The sequence below is a fragment of the Heptranchias perlo genome, unplaced genomic scaffold (assembly GCF_035084215.1).
Source record: "Heptranchias perlo isolate sHepPer1 unplaced genomic scaffold, sHepPer1.hap1 HAP1_SCAFFOLD_43, whole genome shotgun sequence".
NCBI lineage: Eukaryota > Metazoa > Chordata > Chondrichthyes > Hexanchiformes > Hexanchidae > Heptranchias > Heptranchias perlo.
The window spans coordinates 5,111,298-5,135,906 of NW_027139442.1; the positions used below are offsets into that span (position 1 = coordinate 5,111,298).

Sequence of the window (24,609 nt, forward strand, 5' to 3'; positions counted from 1 at the left end):
AGTGCAATTTCACTGTCGCGGTTCCTGCATTATAACAGTGTCTATACTTCAAAAGTATTTCATTCGATGTAAAGCACTTTGGGACGTCGTGAGGTAACAAAAGGCGCCATATAAATGCTACTTCTTTCTTTTATTCAAAAACTGTGGCTGTTTTCCTTGTAGCAACGGAGAATCGAGGTAATTTAGTTGCCGTGTTTAAATTGCGGATCGGATGGGACCGAGTATAGAGACACAGGCGGTTTCCGGTGATTGAGGAGTCCTAACAAATGAACATTGATTATATAAATGGAGGATAAACACCAACACGAAGTGGTTGAGCCGAAAGGCCTGTCTCCGTGTTGTATGTTTTCCACAATTCTATCTGTATGATCTCCTTGTATTCCTACAGCAACCTACTAGAATCAGACAAGCAGAATTGCATCTGTCTTGCATATTTTAGTTTAAGAATCTCTGCGAAGAGAAATATGTTAAACGTGCATAGAACCTTAGTTAGACCACACTTTGAGTACTGTGTACAGTTCTGATCTCCATATTACACGGGACAAGTGCAAAACGATTTGCTGGGATGATACGAAAACTGTGAGCATATCCTAATCAAGAAAGACTGAACTGTCTGGGACCCTTTTCTTTAGAAAACAGAAGGTTGAGGGGTGACCTGATGGAGGTCTTTAAGGTTATGAAGTGATTTGATAGGGAAGACGGAGAGAAGATGTTCCACTTGTGGAGGAGACCAAAACTAGGGTGTCATAAATATAAGATAGTCACCAATAAATCAATTAGAGAATTCAGGAGGAGCTTCTGTGCTGGAAGAGTGGTAAGAATGTGGAACTCATGACCACAAGTAATAGTTTAGTTGAATAGTATTGATGCATTTAAGGGGAAAATAGATTAATACATAAGGGAGAACGGAATAGGGTGGGGGAGGCGCTTGTGGAGCATAAACGCCGGCACGGACCTGTTTGGTCGAATGACTTCTTCCTGTGCTGTAAATTCGATATAATTCTATGTAATGGTGGGAAACGAAACTGTCCAAATTTTTTTTAAGTTTTCCCATTGGCTCTTGGTTACAGCATTCTCCAGGTACCTGATTAACTGTGATTCACGATTCATTCCCAAATGTTTGTGTTTGAAACAATTAACTGAGACTCTCACTCTGCAAACAATTAACCAACTTTTAAGTTTCAGTTGTGGCGATGTTATCTGAATGAAACTTGTCCAATGACAGTGCAATATGCGGCCGGGCATCTTCACCAAATTAGTTGTTCCGTTCTGTTTTCTGTTTAGTTTCTGTGAGGTGTGGCGTCTATTTTACTGTTCACAACGAATCATTGAATCTTAGAGCACTGAAGGAGGCCATTCTGTCCATTGTGCCTGTGCAGGCCCTTTGAAAGAGATAAGTAATTAAACCAATCCCCCCCCCCCCGCAACCACCCCCCGCTCTTTCCCCATTACCCCTGCATTTTTTTCCTTTTAAAGTATATATACAATTTCCTTTTGAATTTTATTACTGAAACTGCTTCTACCACCCTTTCAGGCAGTGCATTCCAGATGATAACTCGCTGCGTAAAACTAATGTCCTTATCTTCTCCCTGGCTGTTATGCCAATTACTCTAAACTGTGTCCTTTGGTTGCCGACCCCTCTGTCAGTGGGAACAGTTTCTCCCTATCTACACTATCAAAACCCATCATCATTTTGCACATCTCGATTGAATCTCCCCTTATTCATGTCCGCTCTAAGGAGTACAATCACATCTTATCTAATATATCCACATAACTGAAACATTTGCCTTGTTGTAAATTTATTAATACCCTGCCCCGTCTCACTCACCTGTTACTGTTACTGGCGCCCAGTCACTGAAGGAGGACAATTTCCATTCCCCGTTAATCTCATACCTATACCGGCAATGATAATATCCTTCATCATTTATTTTGGTTGTTGCAATTTGATACACATAACTGGTCGTGGAAACTGGCAGTTCGTTCCCAGCTTTGTAAAAAGTATAATTACCACTCGGGTATTTATTGTCGTCAAGGCAGGTAATCGTGATGTTTTCTCCGGGTAAGTACACGCCAGTCTCTTCATTCGTGGTAATTTCAGGTTTCACCGGAAATTCTATATAAAAATGACATTGACTGTCAATGAGTAGATACCAACAAGGCAAGTTGGCGGCTAAGCGGTACAGAGGATGGGAAACTGGGCGCTGCTCTCCCAACCGACATCTGAAGCGCTATCGGCCCCATCAGTAGAACATAGATCAGTTTGTGTTTACTTGTGAACATAAAAACTACCCGCGGTTATAAACTACAGAGTTGTTGTACCGAGCTATGTGATAGATAGAAGAGCGAAAGAGAAAGAAAGGATACAGAGAGAAAGAGAAAGAGAAGTGGAAGCAGAGAGGGAGACATAGAGACAAAGAAAGAAAAAGAGAGAGATGAAGGGAGAGGACCACAGAGAGAGACCGGGAGATGGTGATCAGATAAAGAAGGAGCGACTGAGAGAGATGGAAATCAGAGTGTGGAAGGAAGAATGAACGGGCTAAAAGAGATCACGCAAATGGCGTGGGAGAGGGCAGGAGAGAAAGAAAGAGCGACAGAGAGGAATGAAAAATAGGAGTGGAAGAGAAACAGAGAGAAGGACTGCGAAAGAATCAGGGAGAAATGGAAAGAGCGGTATCAACGAGGCTGGACAGGAAGCAAAAAGAGGGAGCGAGTGGGAGGGAGTGACAAGTGCAATGAGACAGTGGGACGAAAGAGAGAGTATGAAAAAGAGAGGCAGGGAATAGACAGTGGGCAATGAGAGAGAGGGGGTGCGGTGAAATAGGAGACGCGACTGGAATAAAAAAGAAGTGGAAAGAGGAAGTGAGAGGAGAAAGTGAGAGAGAAGCTGGACCTTTGACCTCTCCCTCAGCTATCTGTCGCTGATTGGCTCGCTGAGCTAACAAACTGCCTTGCACGAGAAACCACGCCCAACTTAATTTTGGAGCTACGCCAAGCCGGTTGTCCCTTTAACTGAGAATTTGGGAGGAATTTCTCCTCATTCAGTGAATGTGAAAGTCTCTGGCAAGTGGAGTGGTTGAAGCAGGTGGCATAGATGCATCTAAGGGGGGCTAGATGCATACATGGGGGAGAAGGGAATAGAGGGCTTTGGGGGCAGGGTGGGAAGCGGTCATTAAAATTTTGGGTATAAACCCTGGCATAGACCAGCAGGAGCGAATGGTCCGATTCTGTGCTGTACATTCGATTAATTCTATGTAATCAGCCCCCTACAGAGCGCTTCGGAATGAAAGCCAGAGTAATATTGAAGCTGTGAATATCATTGGAAAGATACGGCCGAACTCCCATTGTTTGAAAGGAATGTGATGTGTGAAAATGCGCATTTCTGAGATGACTGGTACTCCAGCTAATTTCCCCCGCCTGCCTGTCTGGGAGTGAAGCTTTTCTGACGAAAGGGAAATATAACATTGTCTCCACACTACAATAAAGAAGGAAAACCATCGATGTTAGATTGTCATTTTCAAAATATTTACTTGCTTATCACTTTTCTGTGTCGATTTTATGTGATTCGTCCCGCAACACAAATGTTCTGCCCAAGCCCAAAAGGGATTGAGAACAGTGATCATCTTTTGTGTTGGCATTACTGACCGACAGATGGCGGTAGTGCACGTTTTTTCGGGCATCTGAAGTTGAAACCGAATAAGAATATAAGACCATCAGAAATGGGAGCAGGAATAGGCCTCAAGCCTGCTCCGACATTCAATAAGATCACGGCTGATCTTCAATCTCCACTCCACTTTCTCGCCCGATTCCCATATCTCTTGATTCCCTTAGAGTCCAAAAATCTATCGAACTCAGCCTTGAATATAGTCAACGACTGAGCATCCACAGCCCTCTGGGGGAAAGAATTCTAAACATTCACAACCCTCTGAGAGAAGACATTTCTTCTCATCTCGTTCCTAATTGGCCGACCCCTTATGTTGAGACTATGGCCTGTAGTTCTAGACTCTTCAGCCAGGGGAAATAGCCTCTCAGCATTTACCCTATCAAATCGACTATGAATGTTATACGTTGCAATGAGACCACCTCTCACTCTTCTAAGCTCCAGAGAGTATGGGCCCATTATATTCAATCTCTCTTCATAGGACAATCCTCTTATCCCAAGAATTAATCTAGCGAACCTTCGTTGAACCCTGTTTAAAGCAAGTCTATCCTTCCTTAGGTAAGGAGGCTAAAACTGTACACAATATTCCAGGTGTGGTCCCACCAAAGCCTTTTAAATTGCAACAAGGCCTCCTTACTCTTATACTCCAACCCTTTTGCAATAAAGGCTATCATACCATTTGCCTTCCTAATTGATTTCTGTAACTGTATGTTAACTTTTTGTGATTCATGCACAAGGACACCCAAATCCCTCTGACTACCAACATTTCTTAGTCTCTCACCCTTTAAAAATATTCTGTTGTTCTATTCTTCCTACCAAAGTGAATAACCTCACATTTCCCCACATTATACTCCATCTGCCACCTGATTGCTCACTCACTTAACCTGTTTATATTCCTTTGCAGCACCTTTGCGACCTCTTCAAAGCTTACTTTCTCGCCTAGCTTTGTACCGTCAACAAATTGGATAAATTACAATGGGTCCCTTCATCTAAGTTGTGAATATAGATTGTAAATAGCTGATGGCCAAGCACCGATCCATGTGGCAGCCCATTGGTTACAGCCTACCAATCTAAAAATGAACCGTTTATCCCTACTCTCTATTTTCTGTTCGTTAATCAATGCTCAATCCACGCTAATATATTACCCCTATCCCATGAGCCCTAATCTTGTGTAACAGCCTCTTGTATGGCACCTTATCGGATACCTTTTGAAAATCCAAATATTCCACATCCACTGGTTCTCCTTTATCTAGCCTGATAGTTACATCCTCAAAAACTCTAATAGACTGGTCAAATACGATTTCCCTGTCATAAAACCGTGTTGACACTGCCAAATCATTTTAGGATTTTCTAAGTGCCCTGTTACTATGTCCTTAATAATAGATTCCAGCTTTTACCCTACATCTGATGTCAGACTAACTGATCTATAGTTCTCTGTTTCCTCTCTCCCTCCTTTCTTGAATAGCGGGTTTACATTTGCTACTTTCCATTTCACAGGGACCGTTCTAGAAACTAGGGAATTCTGGAAGATCAAAACCAAACCATCCACTATCTCTACAGCCACCTCTTTTAAAACCCTAGGATGTAGGCTGTCAGGTACAGAGGGTTGGTTGGCGTTTGGCCCCATTAATTTATCCAGTACTTTTTCTTTTCTAATCTGAATCACTTTAAGTTCCTCACTCTCATTGGACCCTTGGTTCCACACTATTTCCTATATGTTTTTTTATGCCTTCTACTATGAAGACAGATACAAAGTATTTGTTTAACGACTCTGCCCTTTCCTTATTCCCCATTATAATTTCTCGCGTCTCTGCCTCTAAGGGACCCACGTTTACTTTCGCTAATCTCTTCCTTTTTACATACTTGTAGAAGCTCTTCCAATCTATTTTAAATTTCTTGCTAGTTTACTCTTATACTAATTTTTCTGCCTCTTTATCAATCTTTTGGTCATCCTTTGATGATTTATAAATCCTCCCAATCCTTAAGCTTACTCCTCCTTTTGGTACAATTGTAAGCCTTTTCTTTTAATCTAATACTATCCTTAACTTCGCCAATTAGTGACGGATGGATCACTTTTTTCATGGTGTTTCTATTCCTCAAGGGAATGTATATTCGTTGATAATTATGAATGATTTATTTAAATGTTCGCCATTGCTTATCGACTATCATATTGTTTTAATCTAATTTCCCAATCTACCTTAGGCAACTCGCCCCTCATACTTACATAATTAGCTTTGTTTAAATTTAAGTCCCTGGTTTCGGACATAACTCTCAAACTCAATATGTAATTCTATCATATCTTGGTCACTCTACCCCAGAGGATCCTTGACTATAAGATTACGAATTAACCCTGTCTCATTACACAATACTAGATATAATATAGTCTGTTCCCTAATTGGTTCCTCGATATATTGTTCCAGAAACATGTCTCGAATGCATTGCATTAACTCTTCCTACATTTTTTTCCAATTTGGTTTTCTCAGTCTATATGGAGATTAAAGTCTCCCACGATTATTGCATTACCCTTGTTACATGCTCCTCGAATTTCCGGATTTATATTCTGCCCAACACTATAACTACCGTTAGGGGGCATGTAAACTGCTCCCAACAGTGTTTCCAGCTCCGTGTTATTTCTTAGCTCCACCCATTCTGATTCTACTTCCTGATTTCCTGAGCTAAGATCCTTTCTCTCTTTACCTCATCCTTTATTATCAGTGCTACCCCCACCTCCCAACCCCCCACCACAAACTCTTCCATTTTGTCTATAATTTCTAATAAATCAAGTAACCTGGAAAAAATTGTTAGATTTTTGTTCGGCAAGGGTATTGAGGGATATGGAACCAAGGCAGGTAAACGGAGTTAGGATTCAGATCATAGAATTACATAGAATTACACAGAATGTACAGCACAAAAACAGGCCATTTTGCCCTACAGGTCCATGCCGCTGTTTATTGTACACACCAGCCTTCTTCCTCCCTACAAATCTAATGTATCTGCATGTCCTTCTATTCGTTTCTTCCTTATGTGTTTATCTAGCTTCCTTTTAAATGCATCTAAGGCAGCTGCCTCAACAACACCCTGTGGTAGCGAGTTCCACCGTCTAACCACGCCCCGGGTTCTCCTGAATTCCCTATTTATTAGTGACTACCTTATATTTATGGCCTCTAGTTCTGGTCTCCCCCGCAAGTGGAAACACCATCTCTATGTCTACCCTATCAAACCATTTGATAATCTTAATGACCTCTATCAGGTCATCCCTCAGTCTGTTCTTTTCAAGAGAAAAGCGCCTCAGCCTGCTCAACCTTTCCTGATAGGTATAACTTCTCAATTCCGGAATCATCCTAGTAATTCTTTTTGCACTTTCTCCAGTCCCTCCTTATCCATTTTCTAATATGGAGATCAGAACTGTTCACATTACTCCAAGTGTGATCTAAGCAAGATCAGTCATGATCTGAAGGAATGGTGGAATAAGCTCGAGGGGCCGAATGGTCAACACTTGTTCCTGTGTCCCGATTTTCCACCTGGAGTGTTGTTTGCAGTTTTATAACACACGACAGAGAAAGTTTATGGATGTACCGTTCGAAAACACGGACATATCCCATAGTGCCTTCGCAATGACAGCTGCTGACAATGCAGATCTGTATTACTGCTACCAATGACACAACATGATTGGTTACAGTAATCAAATTCATTTACATAAAAACTAACTGAATGATTTAGCAGTCTAGGACATTAGTTATTGAATTTCATTATTTTAGAGAAAAACGTCGGCACTAACCTTGAGAAACGCTCTGCCGAGCCCCAAAGATAACTAAAAGGAGAAAACATTAATTAGTTAAATGAACACCAGCACCTTTAGACGATCAATATAACAAGCTGATTTTCGTGAATTGTTATATGGATATTTCACAGTGTGATTGCATTGGAAGCATTTTGGTCCGTTTCGGTTAAACTCCCACTCCAGAACTTGAGAGAGTTCCAGATTTCCACCACTCTTTGTTTGAAAAAGTACTTCCTGCTTTCACTCCAAATGGTCCAGCTCTAATTTTAATACCATGACCACTTGTTCTCGATTCCCCTCTATAACTGAATAAAATCAATCGAGATGTCCCTTTGTAAATCATTCCAATTACCCACGACAAGTATCAAAAGGTGCCCTTGGGCCTAATGACACAAAACCGCATGAAAACTTGTTCAAAAAACACGAAGGGCCCATTTTGTGGCTGAGTGAAACCGTCAGTAAAAGACAAGGGAAACTGCTGGTGTGGAGTATGTGTGCAGACACTGTGTATCTTTACAGATCTTCACATGCATCCACATCACGAAACAGAATTGCAATGCAGGCGTCGGAGCTCCAATATGGAATAAATGGATGTATTAACGGTGGGAGTTGAGATTTTAAAAAATGGAGATGGTGGGGTTAATGCTGAGCTTAACGGACAGCTGCAGCACTGTGTTTGTTGAAGGACGTTAGTCTCCACCCACTGTGCATGTCTTTATCTCAGTGATGTGGTGAACTCGAGCATACTGAGGGAGGAAGTGGAGTCTAAATAATGAGAACCGAATAGTGTTTGAATTCACTGGAAACCGATACTTTTACAGTCAGTTTACTCACTGTCACAAATTGCCCAATGCGGGTGTCGTCGGCATAGAAGGAAGAGGAAAACTGAATACCAAAAAATAAAGCAGAAGAAAATATTTCAGGCTGAAGTTAATAGCGACAGGAAATGCTTACATTGGAAACCTAAGGTTTCAGCTCAGAAGCGCTTCACGTCAGACAAACAGGAAGTTAAACCCTGACAGTAAGAACAGATCATCAGAGCCAAGGATATGTTTAAACACGTTCAATGAAAATACAATGTGGCAATCTTTGTAATGCGTTTTAAACCGAATAATTAATTTTCGATGCCACCACAATTAGAATCATAAAGTTATAGAATGTTGCAGCGCAGAAGGAGGACGTTCAGCCCATCGTGCCTGTGCAGGCTCCTTGAAAGTGCTATCCAATTAGTCCCAGAGGCTTGCACTTTGCCCATAGTTCTGCATGTTTTTCCTTTTCAAGTATTTACCAAATTCCCTTTTGAGGTGCAGTAATAGACTGCTTCTCAGGCATTCAGTTAGTAATAACATTAAATTCTGTTAAAATACATGCAGAGATAGAATTTCACCTAGCATCTCTTATATTTGATATAAGGCGACTTATATACAAAACTGATTGGGAGAAATCGGAGGTGATAATCGGCCTTTTAATCGTGTATTATGCTGCAATATTAACTGGGCTTTGAAACCAAACTAATTTATTTCTGAGTCCAAATTATTTAAACTTATTAAATGACGTTGAAACTACAAGATTTGAATCATATTTTCACAAGAAATAAATCTATTTGTTCCAGTTTCCACCATTCATTTATTTAAAAAGTAAGTCACCTTGCAGCTCGGTTGAAAATGTAATCAACTTGAAATTGTAGTAAGCAGTGAGGAGGATAGTAGCAGAATTCAGACAGACTGGTGAAAAAATGGGCTGACACATGGCAGATGTCATTTAATACAGAGAAGTGTGAAGAGATGCATTTTGGGAGGAAGAGTGAGGCGAGACAATGTGAACTAAATGATACAATTTTAAAGGTGTTGCAGGGACAGAGCGACCTGTGGGTGTATGTACACAAATCATGAAAGGTGGCAGTACAAGTCAATAAATCTGTTAAATAAAACTAATAGGATCATTGGCTTTGAAAATAGAGATATAGAGAAAAGAAGCAAAGAGGTTATGCTAAACCTTTATAAATCATTGGTTTGACCGCAGCTGAAGTGCTGCGTCCAATTCTGGGCACCACATTTTAGGAAGGATGTCAAGACCTTACAGAAGGTGCAGAGGATATTTATTGGAATGATACCAAGGATAGGGAACGTCAATTAATTGGAGAGACTAGAGACGCTGGAATTGTTCTCCTTAGGGCAGAGAAGGTTAAAGGGCCATTTAATAGAGGTGTTCAAAAGAATGAAGGTGTTTGATAGAGTAAATAAGGAGAACATGTTTCCACTGGCAGAAGAGTCGGTAGCCAGAGGGTCAGATTGAAAATTATTGGCAAAAGAACCAGAGGCAAGATGAGGAGAATTTGTCGACACAGTGAGGTCTATCAAGATGTCCGTTTGTAAATAATTCCAATAATCCATGGTCACTATCAAAAGGTGGCCTTGAGCCAATTGACACAAAACAGCGTGAAAAGTTCTTCAAAATGCACAAAAGCCCCGTTTTGGGACTGAGTGAAACCGTCACTGAAAGATAAAGGGAAGCAGCTGGGTTGGGTGTTTGTCCAAACACTGCATTTTTACAGATCCCCACATCTCCTCACCACGAAACAGAATTGCGTTAGAAGTGTCGGAGCTCTATTATGGGATGGATGGATGGATGCATTAACGGTAGGAGTTGATATGGAAACATTGGAGATTAAAAGCTTCATGCTGAGCCTAACGGGCAACTGAGCACTGAGTTTATTGAAGGACATTAGTCTCCACTCATTGTGCAGATCTATATCTCAGTCATATGATCAGCTCTAGCATACTGAAAGAGGAAGTGGAGTCTAAATAATGAAAACCGAATGGTGTTTGAATTCACTGTAAACCGGTACTTTTACAGACACTTCACTCACTGTCACGAACATCACAGCATGAGTGTCATCGCTTTGGAAGGTAAGATCCGAGATGAATAAGTAAAGAATTGGAAAATATTACATGGTACATTTTTATTGATGAATAAGGAGGCCATATACTACTTGGAAAATAAGAGTCTAAATGGGATACAGGAGCAAATCGATCTAGGGGTACAGATTTACAAATAATTGACAGTAGCAAAGAAAGTTAACAAGGCCATCAATTGCAAACAAAGCACGGGGGTTCATTTCTATAGCACTAGAATTGAAAGGCAGGTAAATTATGTTAAAGTTGGTTAGACCACACTTAGAATACTGTGTACACTTCTGGTCGCCATATTTTTTATAAAACGGATGCAGAGGCACTGGAGGAGGTGCAAAAAAGATTCAGAAGAATGAAACCAGAAATGAATGGTTACGCCCATCAGTAAAGATTGAACATTCTGGGGATCTTACTCTGGAAAAGAGAAGGCTGAGGGGTGACATGATAGAGGTTTTGAAAATTATAAAGTGGTTCGATAGGGTAATAGTATGGAAGACATTTCCACTTGTGAGACAGTCCAAATCCAGGATCCCTACATAAAATAGTCACTAATAAATCCAATAGGGAATTCAGGAGAAACTTCTTTACCAAGGGAGTGGTGAGAATGTGAAACTTGCAACCACATGGTGTAGTTTGGGCGAATAGTATAGATGCCTTTAAGGGGAAGCTAGATAAGTACATGAGAGGTGAAGGTGCTGATAGGGTTAGATGATGTAGGGTGGGGCGAGACTCGCGAGGAGCATAAACACCGGCACAGACCATTTACGACGAATGGCCTGTTTCCATGCTGTAAATGCTATGTAACATCAGGTTGAAGTTAGCAGTGAGAGCAAATGCGTAAAAAAGAAACCTGAGGTTAAACATTTTGAACGTAAATTCACTGTGTCAATCTTTCTGATATGCTTTCAACCGAAAGTTAATTTCAAATAATTATTTAATTATTTGAAAAACAACAATATTACAGGTGTAGAAACAAACTTATTCTTGGTCATTGGTTTATTAATAAAATTCAATTCAATTCACTTAAAATACGGAGACATGTTTAATATTGCAACTAATATCTCGTAAGCCATAAATAAGGAGAAGTATTTAGGTACAGCATTCAATCGGAATGGGAGAAAGCAGAGGATACAAACAGTCTCATGGCAGTTTTGCAAGAGGAGGAGAGTACCTGAGGAAACTGACCATTCACAATTTCAGCTGGTTTGGGTCCCGGAATGGAAGTTGGGGAGTCAGCTGTTTCCTCCGAATAAGGTCAAGGGACAGGAGATGGGTCTAATGGGCAAGCTCAGCTCGGAAATACATACGTGGAAATCGGAGGGAAACTAGAAAAAGGATCAGGATCAGGGCTGGGTGATGGGGGAGCCTTTGGAGAGGTTGGGCGTGGTGATATTGGGAATTGTGGGAAGCAGCAGAGGCATCTGAATGGATGGTCTTAATCTTAGTGACTTCAGTTATGTGGAGAGACTAGAGAAACTGGGATTGTTCTCCTTAGAGCAGAGAAGGTTAAGTGGAGATTTAATAGGGGTATTCAAAATTATGAGGGGTTTTGATTGAGTGTGTAGTGAGAAACTGTTTCCACTGGCAGGACGGTCGGGAATCAGTGGATACTGATTTAAGTTAATTGGCAAAAGAATCAGAAGGAAATTAGGATAAATTTTGTTACGCCACAAGTTGTTATGACCTGGAATGGTGGTGGAAGCAGATTCAATAGTAACTTTCAAAAGGGAATTGGATAGAAACATGAAAAGGGAAACAATGCTGAGAGATGGTGAAAGATCAGGGGAGTGGGATTAATTGAATCGCTCTTTTAAATGCGGGCTTATGCATGAGGAGCCGAGTGGCCTTCCTCTGTGCTGAAAGACTTCATGAAGTTCACGAGGTCCTCGTATTTATTGTTAGAGGTGAGTGTGGAGAGGGATGGGAAAGAGATTTATGGAGATTGTGTGTAGTGAGCAAAAGAAGCTGGAGGTTATCTTTGGTCCCTAGAGTCATCCTGGAGCAGCAGGCGGTTTTCAGAGAGGATATTGTGTTTGTTTTAGTTCTGGGTCAAACATACCTGGTGATGGATGGCTAAACAAATTGTAGGAGGATAGGAATATAGGAACAGGAGTCGGCCATTCAGCCCCTCGTGCCTGCTCCGCCATTTGATAATATAATGGCTGACCTGTGATCTCACTCCATGTACCTGCCTTTGGCCCATATCCCTTAATACCAGGTATACTCAAGGTATGATCCAGGTATGCTCAAGTCTGCACCCCTTGGAATTGAGGGGCTGGACCAGCAGGAACGATCAGGATGGAAGAGAGTAAACGATTTACTAGGGACAAGGACAAACGGTTGGGGAATGTGAGTGGTTGAGCGGACGGACAGCCGCAGAAGTATAATGACGAATAGCGGGTCAAAGCCTATTCAACGGGGAGAGCGAAAGTGTTTATTCCAAAGGTGGAACGCAGAAGTAATTTGATTTGAAGTAAGTAAGGAGATGTGGGTTATGATGCTTGCAAGGAAGTGACTGAGGCCTTGGGAGTGTACAACTCTGGGCACCACACTTTCGGAAGGATGTCAAGGCCTTGGAGAGGGTAAAGAGGAAATTTACCAGCATGATCCCAGAGACGAGGGACTTCACTTACGTGGAGAGAATGGAGAAGCTTGGATTGTTCTCCTTAGATCATATAAGTGTCAAGGCAGACCCTTCAAGGGAGTACCTTCAGCACACAGTTCAAGAAGGCGGCTCACCACCACCTTCTCAAGGGCAATTTGGGATGGGCAATAAATGCTGGCCTCGCCAGGGATGCCCGCATCCCATGACCGAATAAAAAAAATAGAGGTGTTCAAAATAGCGAGGTGCATTAACAGAGAAAGCAGGGTGAAATTGTTTCCTCTGACAAGTTGTCTGTAACCAGAGGTCACAGATTTCAAACAATTTACAAAAGAACTAGAGGGAAATGAGTGGAAATGCCTACATGAGGAGGCTTGTGAAAATCTGGAATGGACTACTTGAATGTTTGATGGAAGCAGATTCCACAGGAACTTCCAAAGTGCAATTGGACATGTACTTGATGTGGACTAATTTGCAGGGTTATGGAGAAAAATTGGGGCGTGTGATAAATTTGGATAGGAACATAGGAACATAGGAACAGAAGTAGGCCATTCAGACACTCTTGCCTGCTCAGCCATTTGATAAATTCATGGCTGATCTGTGATTTAGCTCTACTTACTTGCCTTTGGCTCATATCCCTTAATACCTTTGGTTGCCAGAAAGCTATCTATCTCAGATTTAAATTTAGCAATTGAGCTAATATCAATTGCCATTTGCGGAAGAGAGTTCCAAATTTCTACCACCCTTTGTGTGTAGAAATGTTTCCTAATCTCACTCCTGAAAGGTCTGGCTCTAATTTTTAGACTGTGCCCCCTGCTCCGAGAATCCCCAACCAGCGGAAATAGTTTCTCTTTACCCACCCTATCCGTTCCCCTCAATATCTTATAAACTTCGATCAGATCACCCGTTAACCTTCTAAACTCTAAAAAATACAACCGCAATTGGTGTAATCTCTCCTCGTTACTTAATCTTTGAAGTCCGGGTATCATTCTAGTAAACCTACGCTGCACTCCCTCCAAGGCCAATATGTCCTTCCGAAGGTGCGGTGCCCAGAACTGCTCACAGGTGCGGTCTAACCATGGTTTTGTATAGCTGCAGCAAAATCTCAGCCCCCTTGTACTCCAGTCCTCTATATATAAAGGCCAGCACTCCATTTGCCTTATTGATTATTTTCTGCACCTGTTCATGACACTTCAATGATCTATGTACATGAACCCCTAAGTCCCTTTGGGCATCCACCGTTTTTAACTTTTTACCTTTTAGAAAGTACACTGTTCTATCCTTTTTTGATCCAAAGTGGATGACCTCACAATTGTCAACATTGAATTTCATTTGCCACAGTTTTGCCCATTCATCTAATCTATCAATATCGCTTTGTAATTTTATTTTTCCATCTACACTGCTTACAATGCCACCAATCTTTGTTGTGGAGATGCCGGTGATGGACTGGGGTTGACAATTGTAAACAATTTTACAACACCAAGTTATAGTCCAGCAATTTTATTTTAAATTCACAAGCTTTCGGAGGCTACCTCTTCCCTCGAAAGTTTTTTCAACTGCCCCTTGGCAACGGGCAGTTGAAAAAACTGTCTGTAATCACCAAGCATTGTTCTGTGAATTATAAATGCGATTTCATTTCGAGGATTTCATTTCCACATCGTTCACCTGAGGAAGGATGTCGCCTCCGAAAGCTTGTGAATTTAAAATAAAATTGCTGGACCAATCTTTGTGGCATCGGCAAATGTGGATGAGACATTCTATGCCTTCATCCAAATCGTTCAATGAGCCAGCATAGGCAGGATTGCATGAATGGCCTCCTTCTACGCTGTAAGATTCTATGATTCTATGATTCTTGTCAACTTGAAATTGTAGTAAGCAGTGAGGAGCATATTGGCAGAGCTCAGGAGGACATTGATAGAACGGTGAAATGGGGAGACAAATGGCAGATGACATTTAATGTAGAGAAGTGCGAAGTGATATATTTTGGGAAGAAGAATGAGAAGAGGCAATATTACCGAAATAATCAAATTTCATAGTGGATGTAGGAACAAAGAGACCTAGGGATTCATATACACAAATATTTGAAGGTGGTAGTTGGAGATTAAACTGTAAATGCCAACCCTCCGGCCAGTGGAAACAGTCTCTCCATCTACTCGATTAAAACCTTTCACTATTTTTTTCTAAGCAACGGCCAGCAGTAGCACTGTGTTTGTTGAAGGACATTAGTCTCCACCCACTGTGCAGATCTATATCTCAGTGCTGTGGTCAATTGCAGCATTTTGAAGGAGGAGGTGGAGTCTAAATAATGAGAACAGAATGGTGTTTGAACTCACTGGGAACCGATACTTTTACAAACTGTTCACTCATTTTAACAAATGTCACAATTCGGGTGAACGGTGTGGAAGGAGGATGTAAATTGAACATGAATAAGGAAAGAATCTGAAAATATTGCAGGCAGAATTTAACAGTGATATCAAATACTTACAACGGAAACCAGTGGTTTCAGCTCAGAAGCGCTTCACCTCGGACAAAAAGGAAGTTTAACCGCTGACAGTAAGGACAGTCAGCAGAACAAAAATGTGTTTAAACACACTGAATGAAAATTCATTGTGCCAATCTTTCTGATTTTCTTCCAACCGATGGTTATATTCATTAATTCTTTAAAATCAACCACTATTAGAGGTGCAGTAACAGATATATTCTCAGGCATTCATTTATTAATAAAATACAATTCAAGACACTTAAATAAATAAAAATATTTAATATTGCAACTAACATTTCCGAAGCTATAATTAAGGGGATCCATTTAGGGACAACACTCAAACAGAATGGGAACCCCTGACAGTAAGAACATTGGAGCAGAATCAAGAATGTATTGAAATATATTGAATGAAAATATATTGTGGCAATCTTTCTGATAGGCTTTTAACCGAATAATTAATTAATTCTTTGAAATCCACATCTAATAGTGGTGCAGTAGCACACTGATTATCAGGCATTCATTTATTAATAAAATTGAATTGAATTCACTTGAAATTGATTGAGATGTTTAATATTCCACCTAATATCTCCTAAGCTAGCAATAAGGGGATATATTAGATTGTGCCCCATTGTTCTCCATTTCACCACCATAACTGAATAAGGACTATCGAGAGGTGTAAATTTGTAACTAATTCCAATAATCCATGGTAAGCATCAATTGGTGCCCTTGGGCCTAATTACACAAAACAGCATGAAAAGTTGGAGATAAGGGGTTAATACTGAGCCCAACTTGCAGCTGCAGCACTGTGTTCATTGAGGAACATTAGTCTCCACCCACTGTGTAGATCTGTATCTTAGTGACATGGTCAATTCTAGCACACTGAAGGAGCAAGTGGAGTTAAAATAAATTCCTAGAGCTGAGTTATTCACCAGAAACATTTCGTTCCACAGACAGTACACACACGCTCACAAATATCACAAAACCCCTAAAATCGAGGTGAAAGACGGAATAGAGAATGAAAAATATGCAAGCAAACTGAAAATGGCCAGTACTGAAGAGAACAGTAAAAGCAATTGGCTTCATGACTGAAGACAGCGGTTTCAACTCAGCGGTGGGTTAGTTCAAAGAAAGAGGAACTTAACCTCTGACAAAAGGAACAATGTCTCAGCACCAACGAAATAGCTAAAAATATATTTACTAGTTTATCCACTGAATGTGTTAAAATGTTGCTTCTCCCCTTTTTCTCTCTATCTCCCCCAAAGACGTGTATTCACGAAGGGAGTTGCTCAGGGCCGCCCTCCAATACCCCACCGCATTATCTGCTCATGTCTGAGTGCAGGGGTTGATTGACCTGAGGTCAGCCGTGGTGACCCCTGTATAAATGCACCCTCCTACCGCGCATGCTCATTTCCAAGCATGGAACATATAGTATCATAGAATCAGAGAATCAGAGAAGGTGACTGCACGGCAGGAGGTCATTCGGCCCATCGAGTCCGCGCCGGCTCAATGCATGAGAAATCCAGCGAGTCCCACTGCCCTGCCAAAAATAGCAGTGCTCGTCCGAGATGCAATAAGATGCGATAAGGCGACACTTGGCCGATATTTTATTCAATGGCTTTGGGACACTGAGCCCAATGGTATCGCCGCTACCACCCATCCCCCCCGCCCCTTGATAGAGAACGGCAAACTCAGCGGATGTTGATCGTTGAATTTTCCTTTTAAATATAACTTACTCCTAAACTATAGACAGTAACTGGGCAATCGGGAGACCAATATCTCCCCTTTTCAACGCGCCCCAAGGCGCCTCACTGGAGCGTTAACAAACAAAATGTGACACCGAGCCGCTAAAGGAGATATTAGGTCAGGTGACCAACAGTCGGTCAAAGCTGTCGGTTTTAACAGACAGATTCTCATCGATTCAATTGTGAAAGAAAAACTGGATCCGAGATACTTTAATACCGATATGAAGAGAGATTGTCTTCCATATAATGGGAGTGAAGTTGGTCTGCACCAGTAAAACGAAACGGGCTCAGAGCGAATCCCCCCGCCCCACCCCCCGCCATTTTACATCGTTTGGCGCAGGACACATTCCTGTCCTGTGCCGCAAATTTACCAGTGTGTTATGGAACCAATAGAGTAACATTCAGTTCAACTTAAAGCCTTTTTGAAACCTCAAACCTCACGGGCTGAAATCGCGCATTATCTGACATATACATGACCGTTTTATTTCTGTTTCTCCATCTATCCCCTTTCTGTCATGAAGGAGGGGACTCTCCCTGGAACTCGGTTCGAAGGGCGGCGCCTATCGGTTTTGCGCTCCGATAGAGTGGACACTTTCCATGCCTGAGCTCAGATGCTGTTTGTCCGAAGACAGTTTGAACACAGAAAATGCGGACATCCACCAATCAGCACATTACAACCGGCGCCACGGCCACTCTCTCTGCTTCTTTCTCCGGACTAATCGCTCACCATTCCTGTAAACTAACACTCGTTACACCCCCCTCACCGGTACCTGCAGAGAATTCAACACAAGCAAGCAATCGCTCTGAATGCTTTCCAATGTGAAGGGCACCACACCAAATTATGAGTTGCTTAAATCCACTGAGCTACCGGTTCAGTCTCACTCTCCCGCTTACAGTTGCCCACTGAGACCGGGAATTGGTATAAAATTGTTTCACGACTCACCAAACAATAGTAAAAAGGCGGTTGTATCCATTTTCGAAGAAGTGCTACTTTGAGGCATGAGAGCTGTGAGGAACGGCGACTGAGTCACTTGTTCCAAATCAAAGAAGGACAAACCCGGAAGGGTTGAGAGACTGAGAGCGGATACAGAGGCTGGGTGGAAATGAATTGCCCCCCACAATTAAAGCAACAGCACCGAGTTTTGTACAACCCGAAATAAGATGTGGTTTGGAACATTGCAATGATCTAACATAGAAGCCTTTGACTATTAGACGGTGATCACAGGATGAAGGGGTTAGAATGGATCGTGTACCCAGAACAACACCGTAAATCATTTGTGTTTAGTTAGAAAGATTGCTCTCATCATGGTCAGGATCTCTATTGCTGGGAAGGGACCGTGTCCCACTTCAGGCACTCGGTGTCAGCATCAAGCACCCAAAATTCAGGTGCAGGAAAATGTAACAACAAAATGCCTCAACCCAAACCTCAGAAGATTTACTGTATCAATCATTGCTGTTCTAATTCCCAAACAGCCCTCCAGTTTCTACCTCTCCCGTCAGTTTTATCAGCAGAGAGTTCAAGAATGAACAGAATCAATTGGCTCATTTCAAAATCGCCCACTTTATCTCTGAAAGACTCTTTACCATCAAAAGATACCGAGAGAAACAGCAGTGATGGAAACATCTAGTTTAATAGTTCGAGATTGTAAAGTCAGTCTGGATTCCAGCGTTAGGCACTGGTGGAATCCCATCTGTTTCCCATTCTGGTGCCTGTTCCTGCACTGCCTGTGGACCCCATTCCCTCTGACCTTTCCCCCAACCCCACTTCCTTTGCTCAGACTCTGAAAAATTCCAATTGGAGAAAGTTTCCATCGATTTTTGTGTTGGGAATTAAACCAGATATCTGCGCATGCGTGATTCAGAACCGCCCCCAGTGCTGGTTGTTGGTGAGCTGAAGAGCGCATGCGCGCTCCCTTCCCCAGCTCGGCCTGTGGGCGCCATTCCCTCAGTGAGCGGTGTACATGAATGTGGGGTTTATTCTGTATCAGTCAGTCTCTTTAAAACAGCCGGGAATGTATATAAGTGTGGAATTAACTCTGCAACTGTCAGTCTCTCGTACTGCACATGAGTGTGGGATTTATTCTGTATCTGACAGTCTCTGGTACTGTGTGTGAGTTTGGGGTTTATTCTGTATCTGTCAGTCTCTGGTATTGTGTGTGAGTGTGGGATTCATTCTGTATCTGACAGACTCTGTTACTGTACATGAATGTGGGGTTTATTCTGTATATGTCTGTGTGTGGAGCTATGTGCGAGTGTGGGATTCATTCTGTATCTGTCAGTCTCTGATACTGTTTTTGAGAGTACGGTTTATTCTGTGTCTGTCTATGGTGCTGTCTGCGAGTTTGGGTTTAATTCTCCATCTGTCAGTACCTGATGCTGTGTGTGTGAGTGGGGTTTATTCTGTATTTGTAAGTCTCTGATACTGTATATGAGAGTCGGGTTTATTCTGTATCTGTGAGTCTCGGGCACTGTATATGAGAGTGGGGTTTATTCCCTATCTGTCAGTCTCTGCTACTGTGTGTGAGTTTGGGATTCATTCTGTGCCTGTCAGCCTCTGGTACTGTGCATGAGTGTGGGGATTATTCTGTATCTGACAGTCTCTGTTACTGTACATGAATGTGGGGTTTATTCTGTATCTGTCAGTCTCTGTTACTGTACATGAATGTGGGGTTTATTCTGTATCTGACAGTCTCTGTTACTTTACATGAATGTGGGGTTTATTCTGTATCTGTCAGTCTCTGTTACTGTCCATGAGTGTGGGGTTTATTCTGTATCTGACAGTCTCTGTTACTGCACATGAATGTGGGGTTTATTCTGTATCTGACAGTCTCTGTTACTGTACATGAGTGTGGGTTTTATCCTGTATATATCTATCTCTGTTACTGTACATGAATGTATGGTTTATTTTGTATCTGACAGTCTCTGTTACTGTACATGAATGTATGGTTTATTCTGTATCTGACAGTCTCTGTTACTGTACATGAACGTGGGGTTTATTCTGTATCTGTCTGTCTCTGTTACTGTATGTGAATGTATGGTTTATTCTGTATCTGACAGTCTCTGTTACTGTACATGAGTGTGGGGTTTATTCTGTATCTGTCTGTCTCTGTTACTGTATGTGAATGTGGGGTTTATTCTGTATCTGACAGTCTCTGTTACTGTACATGAATGTGGGATTTATTCTGTATTTGTTCAGCCTCTGATACTGCATAAGAGAGTGGGGTTTATTCTGTATCTGTCAGTCTGTGGTACTGTGTGTGAGTGTGGGGTTTATTCTGTATTCGTCACTCTCTGATACTGTATATTATTGTGGGGTTTATTCTGCATCTGTCCATCTCTGGTGCTGTATGCGAGTTTCGATTTCATTCTGTATCTGTCAGTCTCTGACACTGTATATGAGTTTGGGGTTTATTCTGTATCTGTCAGTCTCTGACACTGTATATGAGTGTGGGGTTTATTCTGTATCTGTCAGTCTCTTGTACTGTCTGTGAGTGTGGGTTTTATTCGGTATCTGTCAGTCTCTGGATCTATACATGAGTGTGGACTAACTCTGTAACTGTCAGTCTCTGGTGCTGTTTGTGAGAATGGGATTCATTCTGTAACTGTCAGTCTCTGGTACTGTTTGTGAGAATGGGATTCATTCTGTAACTGTCAGTCTCTGGTACTGTGTGTGAGAATGGGATTCATTCTGTATCTGTCAGTCCCTGGTACTTTACCTCAGTGTGGGATTCATTCTGCAATTCAGTCTTTATTCTTATTTCAGTTGACATTATTTTATATAAAACTATATCTTTAATACTTCAAAGAACATGCAGTTTTTCTTCGAGTGTTTTATTTGTAAATGTGGATTCGCTTTTCGATTTTCTCCAATAAAACTTGTGTGAGTGTTGGAGTAATATTACATCTTAATCTCTGAACTCTATTGTGAATGATCATGTACCTTTCATGCTGTTAATGGTGAAATTATTGGACTGGTATGTAATGGGTAACTCATTCTGCAATAATGGGATTAATTCTCTATCTCAGTCTGACATTGTATGCGATTTTTGGACTGGAATGTAATATGGAGTTCAACCTGCACTAATGGAATTTATACTGTATCTATCAGTTTGATCCTGTATAAGATTTTTGGACTGAAATGTGATGTGATGTGTAGCTCAGTACATGCTCATGGAATTGATACTGCATCTTTCAATCTGATGCTGTAAGATTGTTGGACTGGCAAGTTATACGTAACTCAATCTGAAGTAATGTGACTGTGAGATTCATTCTGTATCTGTCTGACTGTGGTACTGTGTGTGAGTGTGGGATTCATTCCATATATGTCAGTCCCTAGTACTGTATCTGAGTGAGATTTATTCTGTTCCTGTCAGTCTCTGGCACTGTGTGTGAATTTGGGATTCATTCCATATCTATCAGTCTCTGTTGCTGTATGTGAGTGAGACATTCATTCTGTTTCCATTAATCTCTGATACTGTAATGAGTGATATAAATTCTGTATCTATCAGTCACTGGTACATTGTGTGAGTGTGGGATTCATTCTGTATCTGTCACTCTCTGGTACTGTGTGTGAGGGTGAGATTTATTCTGTATCTGTCAGTATGTGGTACTGTATGTGAGTGGAGGGATTTATTCTGTATCTGTCAGTCTCTGGTACTGCGTGTGAGTATGGGATTCATTCTGTGTCTGTCAGTCCCTGGTATTGTATGAGAGTTTGGGATTCATTCTGTATCTGTATGGAATTTTTCTCTCAGGTTACATTATGATGTTGAAAACTACGATTTAAATAATTTAATCCTGACATAGATTTTCTCATTATTTAATTGGGAAATATGGATACACTTTAGGATATGATCTAGGTTTTAGTCAGATAATGTGTGCAATTTTTGGACTACTCTTAAATCTGTATCTCTGTGAGTATAATTTTGATTAACAATATATCTTTCAAACTGATATGGTGACATTTTTGAACTGGTATAGTAGCTATAATGTGTACCTCAGTTTACAATAATGGAATTGATACCGTATCCCTCAGTCTAATCCTGCATTAGATATTTGGACTGGTATGTAATGTCTAGCTCAGTTTGCACAAATAGAATTGATACTGTATCTTTAAATCTCATATTTTGAGTATTATAAACTGGTATCTAATTTCTTTCTCAGGTTACACTGTCACAGCATTTCTCAATCTGATACTGTATGTGAGTTCTGGGCTAGTATTCAATTGGAATCTCAGGGTACATTATTGGGATTCATTCTGTACCTCTTCAATCAGGTACCATGTGTGATTTCGATCTAGTATTTAATGTTGCCCTATTGTGAGATTGACGCATGCTTTTCAATCTAAGAGTGTGATTTTGGACTGGGATTTTTGTATCTCCCTGTCAGCGGGACTGAGTTAGGGGGAAATGGAACAGTATCTACTTCACCTGCTCTGTTTGACAGTGGATTGAAAATGTATCTCTATAACTTGGGAACAGTGTGGGACTGACTACTTCTGCTGTCTGAGACTGTGGAACTGATGACCTGTCTGTGACTCCATGCTCTCTGTGAGTGATAATGTACCTACTGTGTGTGAGATGGAGCTGGCTGCACTGTTCCTTCTGCTTTGGATGGAGGAAACATCACATTTATTGTTGGTCCTTCAAGGATTTGCCTGTAGAAATAAAATAAACTCTCCTTACTCAAGAACATGTGAGGTAGAAAATACAAAAGTGATCAGTTTAATATCTCTGTAAATGATCATTTTGAATATCGACAAATGAAAACCAGTGATACAAACAGTGTCAGTGTCTGACTCCACTGCAGTACTGTAGCACTCAGCTTCTGCACACCAGGTGTGTTGGGCGATTTAAGAAAAAATGTTTGACATCCAGACACAAACCAAGCCCTCCACTGATCCATAAATGGGACTACCCGATTGGGCGGGGACTTTTGTAAAGGCCTGGTTTCTAATCCCCTCTCCCATGGGACTAACCGTTCAACAGAAACCAAACAGCCGCTGTTCAAAATGTGTCCTTCACACTTCTCACCTGGTGCCTGCAATAGATGATCTTTGTATAACTCCCCACATCCTTACTGTCCGGCTCTGTTTCCACTCTTCACTGTCCAATAACAATCAACAGGGTGAGACTGGAACTAAACCAGGACCATTCACTCCTGGTTTGGGGAGAGAAAGCAGCAATGATTTTAAATAGCAGGTTCTTCCCATTCTCTCTCCCTTCCCCTGGACACACCATGTACACACACAACCCGAGAATGACCTCTCCCTTCCCCCGCTCACTCCATGTTCCTGATCTACTCCGCCTCTTACAAACAGCACCCGGACTCCCCCTGCCCTTCCCCCGGACTCAATGCCGATCTCTGAGCCCATCTGCGGACACGGACCCGAAGCAATGAGCTGCTGTATCAAGGCTGCTCTTTGCTCCCTTCCCCCGGGGGCCGTGATCTCTCTATTAAGCTGTAAATCCCCCGTCCCACACACTCTCCCTCCTTGCCTCTATTAAGCTGTAAATTCCCCGTCCCACACACTCTCCCTCCTTGCCCCTATTAAGCTGTAAATCCCCCGTCCCACACACTCTCCCTCCTTGACACATCCTCGCTTATGAAATCCAGATTCATCGCAGCCTCTATTTTTCTCCCTTTCTCTCCTGAAGGTGCTCAGTGATCTTGCGGTTCGGCCCCACTCACTGTTTGCCCTCCAGTACCCGGCCAAGTGGTAATTCTGCACCTGTGAGCCTTTACAGCGAGCTGTCGGCAGTTCAACCATGGGGAGCAGCACAGCCGCCATCTCTGGCTGATTCTGTCCGGCAAAGCTGAGGCCAACGGGAGCAGATCAACAACAACCTGCATTTGCACTGAGCAGAGTCTCAGCAACACCGAGTGCGGGGCAGGCCTGAATCAGAACCGGGGGCCCGGTGGACGGGCGGGCTACCCCTGCTCCATCAAACCCCTCATCCAGCGCCTCACCCGTTCTATTAGCCGCTTCCCGGTATCTTCTATCGTTTCTACCGAGTCCGACTCGCGACAAACGGCAGGGCCGAGGCGATCTGGAATGCAAGCCGGCCTTGGGAGCATGCGCAGTCTGATCAGGAAATGAGCGCCTTGTAGAGTCAGAGGAGTTTCTGGGGCGCGGCGCATTGTGGGGCCTGCGGCCGCCATTACTCGGCGGGTGTTGGTCAGTGCCCGCGTCGCCAATTGAACCGTGTCGAGAAATACAGATTGTGGAATTCTGAGCCGATTTGGTGAACAGACACTGACCGTACAATGTAGAACAGTGTTTCTCAAACTGTTTTCCTCACGACCCAGTGGAAGAAAAATATTTCCCCATGGACCCAAACCAATAATATCTTCTGACTGGAGTTTTCATCAAATCCCAATAAAGGTCAATACATGCTCGCTCTTCACTCCACTTCAAGTAATAAATAAAATT

The 24,609-nt window shown here is 42.0% G+C and overlaps 1 long non-coding RNA gene and 1 pseudogene across 2 annotated transcripts; one reads left to right on the forward strand and one right to left on the reverse strand.

Moving 5' to 3' along the window:
- The window catches only part of LOC137312388 (zinc finger protein 850-like), a 568,085-nt pseudogene that overhangs the window by 459,126 nt on the left and 84,350 nt on the right, over window positions 1-24,609 (forward strand).
- Window positions 1,937-24,241, reverse strand: LOC137312405 (uncharacterized). Of its 2 annotated transcripts, none has more exons than XR_010960713.1 (5): window positions 24,147-24,241; window positions 23,210-23,336; window positions 22,747-22,833; window positions 7,437-7,469; window positions 1,937-2,113 (listed from the first exon to the last, which is right to left on the reverse strand). It is a non-coding gene; the product is annotated as an uncharacterized lncRNA (long non-coding RNA). The 2 variants fall into 2 exon arrangements; XR_010960714.1 differs by having other exon boundaries at window positions 22,743-22,833.